The sequence below is a fragment of the Ochotona princeps genome, chromosome 22, assembly GCF_030435755.1.
Source record: "Ochotona princeps isolate mOchPri1 chromosome 22, mOchPri1.hap1, whole genome shotgun sequence".
Taxonomy (NCBI): Eukaryota; Metazoa; Chordata; class Mammalia; order Lagomorpha; family Ochotonidae; genus Ochotona; species Ochotona princeps.
The window spans coordinates 15651876-15668337 of record NC_080853.1 but is presented as its reverse complement, the minus strand read 5'-3'; positions in this window follow the sequence as shown (position 1 = coordinate 15668337).

Genomic DNA, 16462 nt, shown 5'->3' with positions numbered 1-16462 from the left:
GACTTACAGATTTGCAATCACCCCTGTATCTGTTCATTTCCTTCCTTCTGCCATGTAACCATCCTGAGCCTCCTAGTGCCCATCCATAGAATGGGTGTCATAGTAACTTTCCACACAAAGCACGGGAGAGCAGAAGAGGCTGGATGGGTCCAGCATGGTAGCCTAGTGGTTAAGGTCCTTGCCTTGCATGCTCTGGAATCCCATATGGGCACCGGTTCTAATCCTGGAGGCCATACTTCCCATCCAGCTCTCTGCTTGTGGCCTAGGAAAGCAGTTGAGAACGGCCCAAAGCTTTCGGACCCTGCACTCGTGTGGGATACCTGGAAGAGGCTCTTGGCTCCTGGCTTTGGATTGACGCAGCTCCAGATGTTTCAGCCACTTGAGCAGTGAATCAGCGAATGGAAGATCTTCCTCTCTATCTCTCTTCCTCTGGTTCCAGTCCTGGCTGCTCCACTTCGAGTTCAGTTCCCTGCTTATGGCCTGAGAAGGTAGTGGAGCATGGCCCAAGGGTTTGAGCCACTGCACCCATGTGGGAGACCTGGAAGAAGCTCCTGGTTCCTGGCTTTCTTCTGGCCCAGCCCTGGCTGCTGCAACCATTTGTGGGAGTGAAACAGCAGATGGAAGATCTCTCGCTCTCTCTAACTTTTCCTTTCAAATAAAGACAACATATATATTTTTAAAAGAGGCTGGTTGAGAGTATCTGGGTTGGACTCCAGCTTCCTGCTAAGGCAGACTTGGCTCTATTGGCACTGCCTCAACACTCCTAACCAGGGCTGGCATGGTGGAACAGTGAGCTAAGCCTCCCCTGGAACACCAGCATCTTGTATTGGAGAACCCGTTCTGGTCTTGGCTCTGCTTCTGATCCAGCTCCCAGCTATTGTGCTTGAAAAGGCACCAGATGATGACTCAAGTGCTTGAGTCCCAGCCGGTACCCCGACCCCATGTGGGAGACACAGATTGAGTTTCTGACTCCAGGTTTCAGCCTGATAGGAACTTGACTGCTTTCAGGCATTTCAGAAATGAATCAATAAATGGAAAAATGTTCTCCACCTTTCAAATAAATAAAAATCTTTATTAAAAAAAGATAGTCATTACTATAATTCTCATTAGAGTATTTAGCAAATCTGGCATATTTTCTTTTTTTAACGTTTATTTATTTTTATTGGAAAGGCAGATTTACAGAGAGGAGAGAGACAGAGATCTTCCAACTGCTGATTCATTCCCCAAATGCCCACAACAGCCAGAGCTGAACTATTTTGTTTTTTTTTTTTTTTTTTTTTTTTTTTTTAAGATTTATTATTATTGGAAAGCCGGATATACAGAGAGGAGGAGAGACAGAGAGGAAGATCTTCCATCCGATGTTTCACTCCCCAAGTGAGCTGCAACGGGCCGATGCGCGCCGATCCGATGCCGGGACCAGGAACCTCTTCCAGGTCTCCCACGCGGGTGCAGGGTCCCAAAGCTTTGGGCCGTCCTCAACTGCTTTCCCAGGCCACAAGCAGGGAGCAGGATGGGAAGTGGAGCTGCCGGGATTAGAACCAGCGCCCATATGGGATCCCGGGGCTTTCAAGGCAAGGACTTTAGCCGCTAGGCCATGCCGCCGGGCCCAGAGCTGAACTATTTTGAAGCTAGGAGATTTGTCCATGTCTCCCATGCAGGTGCAGGGTCCCAAGGCCCTGGGCCATCCTCCACTGCTTTCCCAGGCCGCAGGCAGGGAGCTGGATGGGAAGTGAAGCTGCCAGGACATGAATCAGCACCCATATGGGATTCTGGCACTTGCAAGAAGAGGTCTAACTGATTGAACCATTTTGCCAGCCCTGGAATTGGCATTATATTTTCATACTTAACATTCATCTCCTCTCTCTTCTTCCTTCCCTCTCCTCCTTCCCGCTTTCTTCCCTGTCTTCACACTTTTCCTCCTTCTCACCTGCTTAGCTCCCTAAAAGCTTGAAGCTGATAGAAGTAGCCAGAGCTGAAAATGACCGATGGAGCCTGGTGAGGATGGGGAGCCCTTGATTGTCGGGGAGGGGCCTGATCTTTCCTAAGGGAGATCACTGACAAGCCAGTGAAGGCTGCAGATCCAAGGCAAGGCAGTGAAGGTGGGAAAATCAAACTGGTCTGTGAGGAGCAGCCCCAGTCCGGGCTTTCACCCTGTCCACAAATCCCAGCCGGCGTGCTCTGCCAGGTGCTATGGCCTCAGCCCACAGCCTAGCACCTCTGAGTGGCAGTGGGGGCCCCCCACCGTACCTGCTGGCCTTCCCACAAAGCCACCCCCAGATCTCCAGGGCTTGTGTCATCTCACAGGCCGCTCCCGCTGAGAGATGAATGTGTTTACTCCCTGGGCTGGAGATGAACTGAGAGAACGAGTAGTCCATCAGCCCCAGCTTCCCCCACCTCGCCCTGCCCTGCCCTGCATGTCCATTTTCTGGCAAAATATGTCCTCGCCTCCACCAAAGCTGCCTGGAAAATGCTAATTTTCCCTGTGAATTAAAATTTGTTCCCTTGCCCTCATGTTAATAAAAGCGATGCCTCCAGAAGCAGTGCCACGATGCAGAAGAGAAAGATCCGACATAATTTCCAAAAGGCCGCAGTCCCTCACTGCACTGCCTTCCGAATGCGGTGGGCCTCACCCCGACCCCTTCCCTGGCCCCCCAACCCCCTGCGGCAGTATTTACATTGTTTAATAACCCCTTATTAATATTCATGAGAAGGGGCGGGTAATAATGGCTGAGCGCACTGCACTAATTCAATTTCCACCCGCCTTGGCGTGTTTACTTAATCACCAAGGGACCCGGGTTACTCAGTACAATTATTTATTCAGAATTAGATCCTGGAGACATCTGGACTGGAAGCAGGCAACCAGCAGCAAAAATGGAAATCGAATTCTCTTTGTCCTGTCCTTCCAGCCGCCTCCTCCTGAACGCCTGCCAAGGCTTGGCAAGGCTAACAGGGGCTGCAGGACAAGCTCAGGGCCTGTTGGGCAGCTCCTGAAGGACCCGGCTTGGGCTAGAGCTGAACGGGCTCCATGTGGCCTGGTCTGTGAAAGCACCTCTCATGGAGGGAGGCCTGGGAAGTGTGGCCAGGCTCTGGGGTGAGGGTCAAGTGAGCTGGCCAGAGTTGGAGTTTCGGGAGATTGCTGGGGGAAACTGGGCCAACCTGGGCATGCAGCGAATGTGGAGACACTTGCTGTAAGCCCCATAAAGGTGAGAGTCTAAGCAATGACTGCTCATCACGAGCCTGGAGTCTGTCACCTCCTCCAGGAAGCCTGCCCTAGCCCCTAATAAGTTGGTGTTAGATACTTTGTCTTACAGCCAGGATGGGCATGAACCCAGCACCTTACCACTGTGGATGCTCCTGCCAGCATTTCTAGGCTGTTGCCCCCTCTAGGCTGCTAGTCCTGTGGGGGCAGCTCCTTTGTCTGAACTGGTCACCCTGGTGGACGCAGCAGCCAATGACACCCAGCACAGAGAGGGGAGACTGACACATCCTTGTTGACTGGCTTGCCCGCGTCCCCTCACCTGCCAAAGGAAGATGACGGTGTCCACCGACCGGGTCACTCACACGGAGGAGTCTGTAGTTTCAGTCCTGAGAAGACACAGAGCCTCCCGCTGTAGGGGGTGCAGGTGCTACACCCCATGCCTGACCTGCAAGAACCATCAGCATCAGATGTTCTTCTCGCATCTGATTGAGGTAGAGGCTCACACCCCAGGCAGGCCCCTGAGGAACCTGGCAGTTGGAGCACCTTTCCCAAGGTCACAGAGTTCCTGGCATGGCCTCTCAGGAGTGGGATGCTCTTAGCCAGTCATTCAACTTTCCTAAACTCCAGCTTCATTGTTTGTAGAATGGGAATAAAAATGGTGGCTATCTATTGAATATGGAAGGGGGTATTCAAGGAGTTCCCCTAGTAGCTAAGCATAGGAGCTAATTGCTACACCTGATGCTAAGGGAGGAGAGCATGAGGATATTTAACCGCTTGCTTATTAATCCATGCAACCTGTCTTCGTTAGACCCTGGTCAGGTGTCCAACCCAGACAGGGTCTGACCCAGATAGGCAGCTGCTGAGTGACAGAAAAGAAGAAGCAGGAAGGGGAGTTGTGGACACATCTGTAAGTGCCAAGGCCACAAGGGTCTGTGAGAATGGTGGCATCCAGCTATGCCATGTAGGGAACTGACTGAGCACAGGCTCTGGACCAGCGGGAGGGGAAGAAGCCAGGGTAGTGTGGGCCTACTGAAGGGATTTTCTGTCTCTGCCAGAGCATCCTCCACTGATACCTGCCCACCCTGACTTCTCTGCATTCAGCAAGCTCCTGCACATCCCACAAAGCCCAGCTCCCTGGAGCCCATTCATTGTCTAGTGTTCTGGTCTCTCCTGGCAAAGCCACAGCCCTTCCCCTATGTTCTCCAGCATACTGTGTTTCCCCCTCCTCATACTCCTAGTGCAGGAAGCCTGCTTGCCTGTCTGCATCTGGGTCTCACCCCTCTGCTGCCTGCCCTGATGCTGCAGGGGCCATGGTGGGAGGCAGCCAGCATCCTGTGTCTCTCGGTGGCCTTGGGTAGCAGTTCCCATAGTGGTTGTAGCTCGTCTGTGTCTCCAGCTCCCTGGGACTTGCACAGTTCCATGTTCCACCCTGAGACTCTGTCTGGAGCTGCCCGCCTCTCCCTACCCGTCAGGTCTAATGGTGGTCCCAGGTTCCTGCTGGGAAGTGTCTTCAGGCTTGATTCAGTGTTTCCAGTTGGCATCTCTGCTCTTGCATCTCGTCCCTCTGTCTACATCCAAGCTCCTTTGCAAATCCTGCAGCTTTCCCCAGGTAGACGTTAACCAAGGCACTGCCCTCCTAGCTGTGAACTGAGGCTTACAGGTGGGATAGGCTCCAGGTTGATGCCCAGAGCTTGGACACAGAGAAGCTGTCCAAAGGTGAATGAACAAAGCGAAGAATGTTGATTATGTGACCTTCCTGGTCAGGCTGCATTCTGACTTAGCCAGAGAAAGGAGGCCTGAGGGGAAGGAATTACTCCCTGGTGTTAATAAATGTTTGAGCACTAAAATAGCAACATGAGGGCCAGTATTGTTAAACCTCTGCCTGCGAAGCTGTTGTCTCATAGGAATATTGGTTCAGTCCTGGTTGCTCCACTTTCAGTCCAGTTCCCTGCTGATGTGCCTGAGTAGACAATGCAGGGTGGCCCAAATGCTTGGGCCCCTGCTATCCATGTGGGAAACCCAGATGCAGCTCTCGGTTCCTGCTTTGGCCTGGTTCAGCCTTGGCCATTACAGGTTTTTGGGGAGTGAACCAGTGAATGAAGATTTCTCCCTTTTACTTGATGTGTGTCTCCCTCTCTTTTGATGCTCTATCTTTCAAATACAATAGGTCTTTAAAAATCACAATAAAATAATAGAACAACAACAGCAGCAAGGCCTTAAAAGTGGCTCTCATCCAGGGGCCCTGTGAAACTCTACACCCACGCTGGGCGTCCTGCTCTGGGCGGCTCAGTGCTTCTGTGCAGTCGCTGTAGCGTGGGGAGGCAGAGGAGAGAGAGAATGGATTGACAGTGAGAACAAAAGGCAAGGAGGGGCACAAGGGAGAGCAGATGATTCAATCATCACAGACTCATTTAGCGCAGTCCCTACCCTCCCTCCCCGCCTCCAAAGCACCTGGCCCTTCCAGTGCCCAGCCAAGTTTCGTCATTAGACATTTCTCGGTCCTGGCACTGGGTTGGCAGAGTCAAGAGCTGCAGCTCGTCTACCTGATGAGGCGAGCGGCAGGGAGGGTGGGCCTGGAGATTCAGAGAGGAGAACTGGCCAGAGCAGAGGGATCGCAGGGACATGGTGGGTCCTGTCATAGCTTGAATTCCCCTAGGAAGCAGAGCCTGAAACAAGGGCTAGAGTATGAGTTCTGTGTGGAGCAGGGAGAGACATGGGCAGCAGGAGCGGGGAGCTGGGAGAGCTGGGGCTGCAAGAGGAGGAGGTGAGGACCTGACCCTGCACCTTGTGCATGGCATAGCTCTGAAGAGTTCACCAGGGGACTGGAGGCTGGGGCAGCAACACATCAACACCAAGATTGAAACAAAAAACTTATGGTGCTTTAAAAAAAAAAAGCATCATTTTATTTGAGAGGCAGAGAATCAGAAGCAGGCAGAGAGAGAGAGAGAGAGAGAGAGAGAGAGAGAGAGAGGCTCCTATCGGCTGGTTTGCCACCCACATGCCCACAGTGAAGCTAGGGGTTTAAGAACTCAATCCACTGATCTCGCATGTGAGTGGCAGGAAATCAACTGCTTGGGACCTCACTGCTACCTCTCAGAGCATGCTTTAGCAGGAAGCTGGAGTCAGGGGCAGATCCTGGGATTGAACCCAGCACTGTGATGTGAGACATGCACCTGTAACAGACGCGTTGACTGCTAGGCCTGCCTCATGCTACCTCCTATTGCTCCAGGGTTGAGCATTGCTGGTGAAGGTGGGGGGCAGTCATTCCTTTGCACCTTAGGACTGTGCCTATGTGTTTCCCCCAGAACTTCCCAAACTAGAGGTGGGACCCCAGCCCTGAGCCCAGAAATTGTGTGCCCTGAGCTGGTATGTGGGGAATGGGGACACCCAGAGCCTCTCCCCAACAAGACACCCCCTGCTCCTCTCCAGCTAGAGCCCTCAGGGTCATCCCTTCATTCAATCCTCTGAGCATTTCTGAGTGTCAAGACCTGTGGGAGATACAGGGCAAAGTGTGTGAACGTGACCTCTTACTTCTGACCACATGCTGCTAGCATTCAAAATCAGAAGCAGGCAATAAATTAGCAGAGATGGCAATGAGCAATGTTCCTCTCAGGCAGTAACTGTTGAGAGTGGGAATTGGAATGAAGAGGGGGGCAGTGCCTCTTTGGGGGTGTCCTATGGTTAGGGTGGTCTTCAGAATTCAGGGAGACCAGAAATCTCCACTGAAGCCCCATCCAGGCCCCTTGTGGCCCGATAACACCAAGGCCCTGCAGATCGGAGACATGCTTGCTATGGCCTCCAGACTGGCCCTAGAATGTGAATCCTCCCCTGCCCAGATCCCAGCAGGATTCTCCACATCGGTAAGAACCTGCTGCCTTAGGATTTGGGTCACCTCTCTTTTTTCTAGGGGCTGCCTGGTCTCAGGACTCCAGCCAGACCCAGAGAGCTGGGATGCATCAGAAGGTGGAAGGCTTACCACTGTGCTCAGGTCAGCTGCAAAGCATGAGGACTCATTATTCTGCAGGCTGGGGGTTGCAGGTGCAAGGGGGCGACCTGGAGGGAGGGAGCTATGGGTCCCGGCCTGTGGATCCCTTCCCCTACAACAGGTACTGAACATGGGGCAGACCACCCCAGCCTCCCTTGCCTTCTCCTGCTGTTTCTTTTTTCTCACTCTCCTGACCAAGGAGCCAATTTCTGTTAGGCAACTTTTCCCCAACTGCCAACTAAGTACCAAGTACTGGGTAAGGATCTATCACATTGAAGATGGAGATCTCCTAACTGAGGTTCAGGCTACATGGTGACAGAGGGGAGTCAGCAGGCCCCCACAGGGAGCTCTGGAATGCTTCCTACCTGGTGGAGAGCTCCATATCGGTATAAAACTGCTGACCATCTGAGCCCGTTGGCTCAGTTGCCAACTCCAGGCTGCCCTTGCAAGGACACACCTTGAGCCAGGTGGCTCTTGGCAGCTGTGACAGATCTGAGAGCCAAGAGCTGGAAGTGTCTGAGTGTGGTCCTCACACCAGGTAGCAAGTCCTTCTGTGAAGGGGGCTTGGCCACCTCTCCTCTCTTCACCTACCACAATAGCCATGATCTGATTTATCCCCTCCAAGACCCATCAGGGTAAGAAAATCCACCGTACAGATGAGTTCATAGTGAGTAAGCAGCTTGACCAATGCAGCTTCCAAAAACAAAGTTAGAGTTAGAGCCAAAATTTGGACCTAGGTTTGCCCATTGCCCAGGTTCTACAGTCTGCCCCACCAAGACACCCACAGAGGTCCTCTGCACTGCGAGGTCCATTACTGTGCAAATGATAGCTGGATGGGGAACAGCAGCGGTTGGTTTCTTGGAGTTTCGCTGACACGAATAGCCATTGCATCCAGTCTCTCTTTTCCCCATTGCCCTTTTGGAATTCACCCTCCCACCACTTTTGGTCCCTGGGCTCTAAGGAAGGCTCCAGTACCTGCTCCGGGAGAAAGCATACAGTTGGACACATGACCTGAGGAGACCCAATCAGAATGCACTCCAGGGCACTTAGAGGAACTGCTGGAAGAGAAGGAAGCAGCCACAGTTAGAACTGGAGCTCAAGTCGGGAGCGGCCCTGGAAATGAAGCCAGTGCCACACCCGAGAGGCCAAGGGCCTGCACCCACAGCTGGTGCCCCTGGATCCAGCAGAGCCTGCAACACTCCTATGCCTGTGTTTCTGAGATACAGTAGCCCATAAATTCTTTTTCTGTCTCTTTCTACCAAAAGGTCCCCAACTTACATCCTGTCCTTGAGGAGCTGGTCCTTTTATGGGGTGATGACATCACTCTCACCAGAGTCCTGCAAGGCCAGGGAGCAGGTGCGCATTATAGGGGAGCAAACCGAGGCCTGGTGATACTGAAGACTTGGTTCGGGAGAAGGTGTGTGCCAATGACCCCACTCGGTGCTGCTTCCACAATTAGATGTCCTATGCATTGGGGTTGTCCTCAGCCCCTGCCCTATGGGCTGCCACGGCCCCACCTGTGCTGGCGTTGTGGATGGATGTGGCCTGCTCTCTGCTGCCTCCCTTGGGCTGGGCACTGGCATAAGCAAGGGCTGGCTTCGCCCTGGGGCTGCAGCTGCACCTCACCTGGCTGCAGAGAGCAGGGGCCCAAAGTATTCCTATAGGCTCTGCATCTTCAAGACCCTGCCTCCCCAAGGGACAGCTCCTTTCCCAGAGGGCAAGAGAAGTTCCCCCAGGGTAAGGGCTGGGGTCCTGGTGGGAACCCCTCCCTGCCATGCCTTCACCCAGCCCTGCGGCCCGCTGCCGAGGTCCTGTCAGAGGCGTGACAAACAGCTTGTGATGGCTTCTAATGTCAGAGATGATGGAAACAGGGAGGCAACGGCTGAAAGAATGGGTTGGGGACGCTTGTCATAACTTTATTTGTGGGAGGTGAGTTCCTGTCATGCAGGTGATGGATGGCAGCGGGGAGGCACAATACAGACCCTGTCACCGTGTCTCTCCCCTCTCTCAGCCAAATGACTTTGGAGATGAAAAATGACTTTCTTAGAGAAGCAGGGGGAGGGAACCCTCAGGGCGAGGGGGCTGCGTGGTCGGCACCTTGCAACGACTTATGCATTTTCCTTCCCGAGAGTTGAATTTGCTGACTCCAGTTCCCTCCTTCCCTCCTCACCGTCTTTCCAAGAGGATCATTAATAAGCATCCCAGACACACTGTTTGCATTAATTCTCAAAATGGCCTTAGAAAGAACACGCACTTCAGAGCCAGTGCTGTGGTGCAGTGGGTTAAGCCACAGCTTGCGACACCAGATTCCTCTACTACAGAACTGATTCCATTCCTGGCTGCTCCACTTCCAACCCAGTTCCCTGCACCCAGGACAGCAGTGGAGGAGGGCCTAAGTCCCTGGGCTCCTGAATTCAGCCTGATCCAGCCCCAGCTGTTGCAGCCACTGGGGGAGTGAATCTGTGGATGAAAGATCTCTTTCTCTTGCTCTTTGGTTTTACTCCAATCCTCTCTCTGTAACTCTGCCTTTCAAATAAATAAAATAAATCTTCAAAACAAAAGTTTGCTTTTTACAGACAAGGAAACTGAGGCTGGAAGAGAAGAAATAACGTGCCCAAAGCTTTCAGTGAGGAAGTGAAAGACCTGAGATTTGAACCCTGGTCCCAAGTACTCCAAAGCCTGCCTTCACTCTAAACCAGGAAAGAAAAGCCACAATAACAGCATATGCCAAGTTGATTGTAAGTGCTGTGAAGAGAGCAATTAACCTGCTGGGAGAAAACTGGGGAAGACTACCCAAAAGAGATGCTATTCAAGCCGACCCTTGAAGGATGAGTGAAATATTAACTGATGGAGAAAAAAGGCCACTATTAAGGAAAAGAAGGTCTTGGGCTGATGTTGTGGCATAGCAGCCTGAACTGTGATACCAGCATTCCATATGCACTCCAGTTCAAGTGCTGGCTGCCCACTTCCAATCCAGCTCCCTGTTAACGTGCCTGGGAGGGCAGTGAAGGATGGCCCACATGTCTGAGTTCCTGCCAATGTAGGAAACCCAGAGGAAGCTCCTGGCTCCTCGCTCCAGCCCAGCCCTAGCCATTTTGATCATTTGGGGGGCAAACCAGTACATAGAAGGTTCTCTTTCTCCCCGACTCTCCCCCTCTTTCTGTAACTCTGCCTTTCAAATAAAACTTTTTTTAAAAAAAAGATTTATTTATTTTTATTTGTATTAGAAAATCAGATTTACAGACAGAAGTGACAGAAAGATCTTCCATCTGTTGGTTCACTCCCCAAGTGTCTATGAAAATGATTGGAGACAAGGTGATCTAAAACCAGGAGCCTCCTCCAGATCTCCCATGTCGATGTAGAGTCCGAAGGCTTTGTGCTATGCTTTACTACTTTCCCAGGCCACAGGCAGGGAGCTGGATGGAAAGTGGAGCTGCTAGGATACGAACCGGCACCCACATGGATTCCTGACACATGCAAGGCAAGGACTTTAGCCACTAGGCTACCGAGCTGGGCCTCAAATAATTCTTAAAAATTCTTTTAAAAAAGAAAAAGGAGATGTTGGAGGATGAAAAAAAGAGAGGATTTGCATACATGTTGGGCAGTCTGTGTTTCCCACAGCAGTCATTGCTGCTTCTCTCCTAAGCAAGTGGATTGGAAACAGGAACAGGAACACATTTTTCCAAATGAGCTCTGAGGTGTGTTTGCTCAAGGGTTTCTGGAAGGTATATTTAAAATAGAAAAGAGAGCAAGAAAGATATTTCCCATCTGTTAGCTTGCTCCCCATATGCTTGCGACAGTTGCGGCTATGCCAGGCAAACTCAAAATGAGAACACTCAGTTTGAATTGTCCACCTGGGTGGTGGGGACGCAACTATTTGGTCTGGCCCCTGCTGCCTCCAAGGGTGCCTTCCAGGAAGCTGGAGTTGGGAGAGAAGCTGGGTTCTGGTGTGAGTTTCCTGGGCAGTCTCTTAAACACTATGCCAAACACTTGCCTCTGGAAAACATATTTTTTAATCTCACGAAGAAAACATCTTTCCCCTTTTGCTGGACACAATCACATCTCTATGCGATGCAGCCATGTGGTGACCTTGTAGATGGGGCTAGCACTGATAGGATGCTGTAAGAAGACAGAGACGATCTCATTAAACTGCTGAGTTAATGATTCTTGGAGCCACAGTACTTCAGAACTTAAACTCTGGGTTGATGCGTGTTTCTCATTGTTAACCAGCTAAGTCCTCAGTCTCATTTTTGCACCCAGGCATTCTGACTGATACAGGTGGTAAAGAGGTTGCCAAGACCCCTAAATACCTCCCTCTCTCCTGTTATCATCCCAATTGGGCTTTTGGATTAAACACAAACATGTTTGGGAGAACTCAGACATCCAGGCCAACACAGAGGGTGTGTGCTGGGCTCATATCCGCCTTGGTCTGAAATCTGGCTATGGCTACACTTTGCTGTGTGACCCTGGGCAAGTTACCTAACTCCTCCAAGCCTTGGCTCTACGCTTTGTGAGATGGGAATTAGTGGTTGATAGGATTAATCAGATACTAAGTAAGTGCAGTGCTAGCACGTTCTTGAAGAACAACAATAAAAAATAAGGCCTAGAAAGTCTAAGGAGCAAAAGTCAACCAATGGGACACGGGCAGGTGGTATCCCACCAGAAGCCTATGTGTTACCCACTATACCTCCAGCCTCTGGGAACCAGCTTTCCAGCCAGCACCAAGGCTGATTTCCAGAGCCCAGGGCTGGCTTTACAGTCCCCGAGTCTGCGCTCTGCTCCTGGGTGCTGGCTCAGCCAACTGAGGTTAGGAGTTGACTCTGCCTCCTCCCCGCCTGCCTGCCTGCCCTTTCTCTTGTCTCCTGGACAGTATTTCCCTGGGGCTCCCTTTAGCAATTTGCAGAGCGAAGGCACGCGCAAGTAGTTCAAGGGTGGCACAGGCTCAGCGGCTCTGGTATTGTTTTTAATTCAATATTGTGTCCCTGCGCGCCAGCCTCCTTTATTGCATGAGAACACTGTTATTGGATCCTGCCCTGCAGGAGCAAACAGGGGCTTCCCGCGACGATGGCAGCTGGGTTGTTCTAGAGTCTGATGAGTCAAGGCAGGGCCAGGAGACAGCAGAGAGCTCCAGAAAATCTGGTGGTTACAAGCTGTTCTGCGACATGCACAAAAATATTAACATATGTATTTCTGAACTTTCTCCGTGACCTCCCTTCTCAGGAGGACAGAAGCCCAGGAGGCAGCCTTCATGCCGCCCTCTCTCTCCCTATGCATATCTACTGCCTCATTGGGTCCCACCAGTTTTTCCTGCTCAGGGCTGTGATCCCACCTAGACAACTGGTCCACCTTATTCTCCCCTGGTGCTATCAAACCATTTGCCCTTGTTACAGATGATCTGATACAGGAATTCCTGAAAGCCTAAAGTAAGATTTGAATACAATGGGGTTACTTGGGAGGTGTGATCTCCAGGAATAACTGAAAAGTAGGTGAGTAAAAGAGCAGCAGGTCAAAGGGTTAGGGGTCTCATGCATGTTACGCTGTGGGTAGCTTGGGTGATGAGTGTGTGAGTATCCACCGCACCCTCAAAACTCAGGGAGCCAGGAAACAATGTGTGCCTCTGGGAGTACCCACCTGCGGGAAGGGGAGCTCTCAGTCCCATCAGGACGATGGCCTTAAAGGAATGGCAGAACAGTGTGGGGCTGCTGGGGAAGGGCCCTATTCTTAATCACCTCTGGCAAGCAAAAGGTGCTCCACCTGCTGGAGAAAGTCCTTGGGTAGGGAGCCAGGGCTGTAATGGGAAGTCACTGAGATCACCCAGATGGGTGGCTGAGTGTAAAGGGCGGAGCTGACACATGCATTGCCTTACAGCCCCAGTAGGCTCTCCTCCACGCAGTGGGACAAATTCCCTCCACTCCACCAGCCTGCAGTAGAATGGCTCCTGCACACCATTGTTTCTTCACCCCATCCTACTCTCCCCATCACTCCCCACCATACCTGGGCAAAAGTACTAAAAAATTAATTACACACACAAAATAAAATTAATTACAGGTGCTGGACCAGCACAATAGCTCAGCTAATTCTCTGTCTGCAAAGACGGGGAGCCCATACAGGTGCCAACTCATATCCAGGCTGCTCCACTTCCCATCCGGCTCTCTGCTTGTGGCCTGGGAAAGCAGTGGAGGATATCCCAAGTCCTTGAATTCCTGTGGGAGACCAGAAAGAAGCTCCTGGCTTAGGATGTGCTCAACATCTGGATGTGGTGGCCATTTGGGGAGTGAATCAGCAGATTGAAGATCTTTCTGTCTCTCCTTCTGCCTGTAAATCTGCCCTTTGAATCAAAATAAATCTTTAAAAAGAAATTGCAGGGGCTGCTGTGTGGTTAAGCTACCTGCAATGCCAGCATCCCATATCAGGACACTAGCTCAAGTACTAGCTGCTCTGCTTCTGATCCAGGTTCCTGTTAATGCACCTAGGACAGCAGTGAAAGATGGCCCAAGTGTGTGGGCCCTTGTCCTTCATATGTGGGAGACCAGCTGTATTTCCTGGCTCCTAGATTTACACTGGACCAATTCTGGCCATTGCAGCAATTTGGGGAGTGAACCAGTGAAAGGAAGATTTTTCTCCCTGCCTCCCTCCTTCTTTTTTTCTCTCTCTCTCCCCTCCCTCTCTCTTTCTGCTGCTTTGTCTTTCTAATTAATTAAATATTTTTTAAAAATCACAATGACTTCTCCACCCTCAACCTCTATGCTTCTCTACCAAGTATGAAGTTTCTAGAAGGCATATGCTCTCCTGTACTCATTTTTATGTCTTCCATTATGTCTTCCAGTGTTTGCTACACTGTGGGCATCTGGATGTGGCTGCTCAAGTGAATTTTTTTTTAAGGACTTTTAAAAAAATTATTTGAAAGTAGAAGTCAAAAAAAAAAAAAAAAAAGGAAGAAGAAAGTCAAAGTCATAGAAAGAGGAAAAATGAGAAGTGAGAAGGAGATAGTGGGAGAGATCTTTCATCTGCTGATTCATTCCCCACATGGCTGTGATGGTCCAGCCATGGACAAGGTGAACTTGAAGCTAGGATCCATGATGTTCATTCAGGTCTCCCACATAGGTGGGATCTTCTGCTTCCCTCTCCTCCCCAGCAATTAGTAGGGAGCTGGATTGGAAGTGAAGCTGCCATGACTCAAATCAATGTCCCTATGGTATGCTGGCATTGCAAGCAGCAGCTTTACCTACTACACCACAAGGCCAGCCCCCATTCAAGTAAGTTCTTACACAGACAGCAGGGAATGTGTGTTTACCATTTCTTCTGACAGTGGCGAAGTACCTCGAAACTGTGTCTCTTTTTGTGGCACACCAGCATGGAGGGAGAATTAACTTAAAAATGAAGACATGGTTTTATATGAAATTTTGTATCATCTTATACCAGCCCCCATCATCAAAAGTTTAAACAAGTGCCAAAGTTGAGGAACAGTAACAAAGGCGGGTCAGTCTCTTCATCCCCCCTCCCACCCAGTGGCTTATAGCCCATGTCCTACACAGCTGCGTCCATTTCCACAGTGTGCTGTGGGTGTGTGCTCCGAGGACTGGAGAAGCTGGCCAGGGCAGTGGGGGCACACTGCTCTCCTTATTCTTGCTAGTTAGCAGCTCCAAACCACCCTGTGGCTTCGCCCACCCTGGCCAATAGCATCTGTGGTCGCCATTTGGGGTTAGCTTCGTTTCTATGTCTGTTTCCTGCTGTTCTTTAAGTTCTTCTTTTTTTCCCCCTGCTACTTACTTTTAATTTATGCTATCTTGCTGTGTTTTATGTCTCTTTGTAAATCATCTTAAATCCTTTCTGGAATCTGATGGTGTTGTAAATAAAAACATGTAACATAAATATAAAAGTAACAAGCACTATAAAAACCCATTCCTAAAATATCAACATTGGTTGTTTATTGTGGAGAAAAAAATAGGATGATTTGGGGAGAATGAGAAGTGGCCAAGGGGCTCAATTGTGTGCAATTTTACAAAGCCCCAGGACATTGTAAATAACAACAGGGCCCGGCCGCGTGGCCTAGCGGCTAAAGTCCTTGCCTTGAACGCCCCGGGATCCCACATGGGCGCCGGTTCTAATCCCGGCAGCTCCACTTACCATCCAGCTCCCTGCTTGTGGCCTGGGAAAGCACTCGAGGACGGCCCAAAGCTTTGGGACCCTGCACCCGTGTGGGAGACCCGGAAGAGGTTCCAGGTTCCCGGCTTCGGATCGGTGCGCATCGGCCCGTTGCGGCTCACTTGGGGAGTGAATCATCGGACGGAAGATCTTCCTCTCTGTCTCTCCTCCTCTCTGTATATCTGGCTGTAATAAAATGAATAAATCTTTAAAAAAAAATCCTAGTGGCAAAAGTCCTCACCTTGCTTGAGCCAGGATCCCATATGGGTGCCAGTTCATATCCGGCTGCTCCAATTCCCTTCCAGCTCCTTGCTTGTGGCTTGGGAAAGCAGTACAGGATAGCCCAAAGCCTTGGGACTCCGTACCCATGTGGGAAGCCAGAAGCAGCTCCTCCTGGCTTCAGATCAGTTCAGCTGCAGCCGTTGTGGCCTCTTAGGGAGTGAATCCGTGGCTGAAAGAGCTTTCTGTCTCTCTCTCTCTCTGTCTGTCTGTCTCTCTCTCTCTCTCTCTCCTTCTTTAAATCTGACTTTCTAATAAAACTAAATCTTTGAACAAATTTTAAAAGTAAAAATCTTTGTTACTGAATTGTAACAAATATCCTGTTGCAATGGTGACAGGTTTCAGAAGTGTTAAGAAGGAAATAAGGAAGGAAGGAAGGAAGCAAGCAAGCAAGCAAGCAAGCTGAGCCTCACAAATGAGATGCAGGGAACAAGCATAGCTGCCGTGCGCACAGCCAGGTGCAGCCCAGGCCAGGGCAGCTGTGGCAGGAGCAAAGCTCCCCTTTGGGGTCATTCAGGGGCAGCAGGTGCCAAGGAAAAGGTCTATTGTGAGGTTCAGCCGGTAGGATGCCTGTGCCTGTGCAAGCCCAGAAAAAAACTCCTCTGTGTGTGAGAGCTGGCCTGAGGGCCAGGTGCCAGTGCAGGTGGGAGCTCTGAGGCAGGAATGTTAATTGATGTCAATGCAGCATCACTTATTTGTGCAGAACATCATACTTGGACAGATGTAGACCTTGTGAATATATCTGGTATGGAAATCCTTTATTCCTGAGCCACATGCTGCAGTTCCACTATCAACTGAAACTTCTGAGAAGGGAGAAGTAGGTCGGTTCTTTTCATAGCACTAATTCCACAGGC